We start from the raw sequence: 5,003 nt of genomic DNA on the forward strand, positions 1-5,003 counted from the left end.
TCTGGGCAACAAGAGTGAAACTCTGTCTCAAAAAACAAAACAAAACAAAACAAAAAACCTAAATAAATAATCTGGTGAAGTCCTTGGAGCTGGCTACCGAGAGAGAGTCCCTCCCTCCCATCCCCACTTTTTCTCCATCCCCTAATCCCTGCCCTACAGTTCTTCCTCCCTGCTAGGTATGTTGCACCCCTGCTCAAGAATCTTCAATGGCTCCCTGGTTCCTTCCTGAGTCGACTCAATCCCACTGATCTGCATCTGAGGCCTACCCCCACCCCATCCCAGCGTTCCCTGTGGCACCAAGGGCCACTTGCCCCCTCCACACACTTTATTTCAGTCTGAGAAGCTTCCCACTGTCCTTTAGACACACCTCTGCACTCCTGCTTCTGTAAGAGTTGCTGCTGTGTCCTGTATCCTCCTGCCAGGTCTTCCCCAGCCCTCAAGACTCTGATCAAATACTATTTCCAGGAGCTTCTCCCTGAGCTACCCTCTGCCAACCAGATGTCCCCTTTCCTGGCCTTGGTGTGGACTATTTTGCATTGTAGTGGCAACTATCAGGGAACAACGTGGCCCAACAGGAAGAACCAGGTCTCCTGGGTCAGGCAGGCTGGAGGGGAGAGCCTTCTGTGATGGATATATCTTGCTGGGGACTTTGGTTAGGGGAACACAGAGTGTGAACAACTTAAAGAAGGCTGGTAGCACGCAGAGATCTAGGAGAAGCGTTGGGGTGGCAGTCCTAGTGCTGACAAAGCCCTGTGCTTCAGATTCTTCTTGGGGGGAAGCTCTGCGCACAGAAAGGAGCACTGGACTGGGAGTCCGGTGTGTGAACTGGAGACCATGTCCTTGCTTAATGTGCTGCCGTGACTATTCCGCAAGGCACACATTTGGGGGTCTCCTCAGGGCTGCTGGCCCATGCCTTCTAGACCTTGGTTGTTTCCTCACTAAAATGAGGGCACTGGCCTTGAGATCAGAGGCCTCCTGCGTGCCCTGGCCTCAGAATCTGTGGTGCCAGGGGGAAGGGGGTGGCAAAGAGATTGGCTCTGTGATTTGAGAGTTGGAAAGAACAGTCTTTTAAACCCTTCAACAAATATTTGTGGAACACTCCACTTCCACGGGGCCAGGGCAGCACGAACTCTCTGGAAAGCCCTTGTGCCTGCAGGCAGCCATGCAGAAAAGCCCTGGCCCCAGCCTCCTCCCCTCCTCCCAGCCCAGCCCTGTGGGGCTTGCAGCCGCCTCAAGTCACCTGCCTCCTCTGGGTGTCTGTGATCTGGTGAGAGAACTAATCCCATCGCTGTGAAAATTGCAAGTGAAGTAATGGCTGGGGAAGAGGTGGGCGCACACAGGTGAGGGATTATTATGACTATTGTGTTGCTTCTGAAGGCACATCAGAGAATGAGAAACTCAGCCTGTCTGGCTCCTCCCCTGAGCCCCATTTCCTCCTCACTTCCGCAGTCCAGCCTGGCTTTGCAAAGAAACAAAATCCTCTCCCCACCCCACTTCCCACACTTGAACCCCTGATTAAGTCCTTTACCTTCCTGGGTATCACTGTCTAATCCCTAAGCCCTTTCTCACCAGTCTCCAGTTGTCTCCAAGAGCCAAATCCCTTTAGAATGATGTGGCCCAGATAGCTGTGAGCACAGAGGCAGGGGGCAGGGAGCTGGGACCTCAGGATTCCCCCAGAGGGGAGGGGAGGACCGGAGGGGTGCTGGGGGCCCCTGCTATGGCTTTGGCGCTAGCTGGCAGGGGCCTGGAGACTTCCCTTGGGAAGGATGGGTTGCCATTTCTACCCCAAATAGAGCTAAAATAGAGTCCAGATTCCATAGGCAAGCTTGTTCCCATGCCAGTGACCTCTCAGAGCAGAATGGCATAGGGGTGGGCCCACCAACTCTGGAACCAGACTACCTGGGTTTGGGTTCTGGTTCTATAACTTAGCAAAGTTACTTGACCTCTGCCTCAATTTCTCATCTGTAAAGTGGCAGTGATAATCTTACTACCTCATATGATTGGAATGAGATTAAATGAGCTAATTCATAAAAAGAACGTTGAAGAGTACCTGGAACACAGTGAAGCTATTGGCTGTTTTTTTTTCTTTTTAATTTTTTGTGGGTTTTTTTTTAGAGATGGGGATCTCACTATGTTGCCCAGGCTGGTCTTGAACTCTTGGCCTCAAGTGATCTTCCCACCTTGGCCTCCCAAAGTGCTGGGATTACAGGTGTGACCCACTGTACCCAGCTGGTATCAACTGTTTTGACTTGCATTCTCTGTTCCTTCTCTTGAATATTCTTGCCATTCAGGTGCCAGCCCACACACCAGCTCTTAGAGGGGTCTCCCTTCCCTGGTAATGAGGCTGAAGTGGCCTCTGGCCACCAGCACCTCTCTGATGCTATTTTATCTCGTTCCTGTGGCACCTACTGTGGCCCGAAATGATCTTGCTTGTGTATGTGGTTATGGTTTTCTATCTGTTCTCAAGGGCAGAAACCATTGCTGGTTACAGTCACTGCTCCATGCCCAGTGCCTAGCACCGAGAAGACCTTTGATATCCATTTGTGGGCATGACACTCACCCTGTCCCTGAGAGCTGGGCCCAAGGAAGGAGCAGGAATCCCTCCACTTTGTAGCCCATGCCACAATTACGCTGCGGCTACTTTGCATCTGCCCTGTGTGATCTTGAGTGAGTCGTCGACCCTCTGAGCATCTGGGTGAGTGGAGGGAGGTGGCAGATGGAATTAAGCAATCAAGGGACACTTTAAGATCTTTTAAGACAACTTATTTTATGTGCTGGAGCTCATGTCCATAAGGTAAAGGGATCTTAGGGACCTCCATGTTCTAAAAATACCACCACCTCAGGCCTGGCCGTCCCTGTTGCCACTGGGCTGAAGCCCCCACTGATGGTGACACATTCCGGTGAGTTAGGCATTGTCTTCTTCAAGGCCCTTTTTGTACAAAATGAAGCCACTGGGCCCCATGTGGCCACATTCCCCAGGGACCAGCCTGCCACCTGGTGGCAGCTTGATTACCTTGGCCTCTTCCTCATTGGTGGGGCCCAGGTTCATGCTCACTGGAACAGACACATATTCTAGATGTGGATTTGCCTTCCCTGCCCTTCATCCTTCTGCCAGCATCACCATCTGTGTACTCATGGAATGCCTCATCCATTTGTATGGCATTTGCACAGCCTGGTGTGTGACCAAATAACTCATTTCACAGCAAAGGAAGAGAAGCAGAGGGCTCAGGTTCACAAAATTCACTGGTCTTATCATACACCCCATTCCTGGTACCAATTTTAAAACATTTCATCCTCATCACCACCCGCTTCCACCGCTGAGCTAACATAATCCATGCCTCACACTTTCATTAATAGCTTTATTTCTTCCTAGGTCCACAGCAACTTTACAGAGTAAGGAAAGACAGAGGAATTGGGGCCTTCTCCATGCAGGTCTCTGCCCAGCCCAGGGCCAGGAAACCTTGCATCCCAAGAAACAAGCTACTTGGAATCACAGCATGTCTGATGAAAGGCCCTCCCAAGTCATTTAGTCCAGGCTCCCATTTTACAACTGGGGACAAAGGCCAAGAAAATGGAAGTGGGTCGCCGGGTGTGGTGGCTCATGCCTGTAATCCCAGCACTTTGGGAGGCCGAGGTGGGCGGATCACGAGGTCAGGAGATCGAGACCATCCCATCCCGGCTCACACAGTGAAACCCCGTCTCTACTAAAAATACAAAAAACTAGCTGGGCGTGATGGCGGGCGCCTGTAGTCCCAGCTACTCGGGAGGCTGAGGCAGGAGAATGGAGTGAACCCAGGAGGTGGAGCTTGCAGTGAGCCGAGATCGCGCCACTGCACTCCAGCCTGGGTGACAGAGGGAGACTCCGTCTCAAAAAAAAAAGAAAATGGAAGTGGCTTGCCCAGAGGCCCATGGCGAGAGAGTGACAGCCCTGTCCTCTCTAGCTCCCCACCCTCTCTTGGGAGCTTGGATCTGTGGGTTGGGCTACTCCAGAGAGAGCCCACAGGGCTGAGCATCCTGTCGTCCATCCCTGGGAGCAGGGCGGCCTGCTTGTCTCTTAGCTGGCATCCCTTCCCTCCCTTCTGGGGTCCTCCAGTCCCCTCCTACTCAGACACTCCACTCCTAGGCAGGGCCTCAAGATCACTCATCTCCTTGCAGTCAATCTCCCATCCTTGGCAGCCTCACTTCCTGGGCTTACACTGTACCCTGCCCCCCGCCAGCACTGGCTCCAATCTTCACTGTTTCTTTACTCACCCCCTAACCCTCCTCACCCCCAAAGCAGCAGAAAGCCCCTGGCTGGGCTGAGCTACACCCACCCACATTGGGATGACATCTTCCAGCTCTTGTCCCTTCTGGGATAACCAGGGGTTACCCCATGGAAGAACACACCACAGGGAACTGGTTACCCACCAAGTTTGCAAGGGGGCTCCAGCTCCCACTGATGGAAAGCTAGGATGTGGGTATTAGTGGGGAAGCAGAACTATGTTCTAGGTGGGGGACAAGCGTGAACAAGGACCTGCATCTGGTTGGAGTGTGTATGTTGAGGGGTGACTGGGTCCGTGGGGTGAGGGGTAGGGAGAAAGTGGGGATGGGGCAGGCAGAACATGGAGCCAAAGACCTGGCTGATTACAGGGTGCATCCTTGCAACCCTGTTGTTGGGGCTGACAGATGGGCTGGAACAGACACAGAATTGGAGAAGCAAGCCTCTCCACAGGCACCACAGGGTTTCCACGGTGCATTTTGTAGCTTATGAAGAGTGATTTCATACATATGAAAGAACGTTAGTGGCCGGGCGCGGTGGCTCATGCCTGTAATCCCAGCACTTTGGGAGGCCGAGGCGGGTGGATCACGAGGTCAAGAAATCGAGACCATCCTGGTCAACATGGTGAAACCCCGTCTCTATTAAAAATATAAAAATTAGCTGGGCGTGGTGGTGGGCACCTGTAGTCCCAGCTACTCGGGAGGCTGAGGCAGGAGAATCGCTTGAACCCGGGAGGTGGAGGTTG

The sequence above is a fragment of the Mandrillus leucophaeus genome, unplaced genomic scaffold (assembly GCF_000951045.1).
Source record: "Mandrillus leucophaeus isolate KB7577 unplaced genomic scaffold, Mleu.le_1.0 Scaffold2, whole genome shotgun sequence".
Taxonomy (NCBI): domain Eukaryota; kingdom Metazoa; phylum Chordata; class Mammalia; order Primates; family Cercopithecidae; genus Mandrillus; species Mandrillus leucophaeus.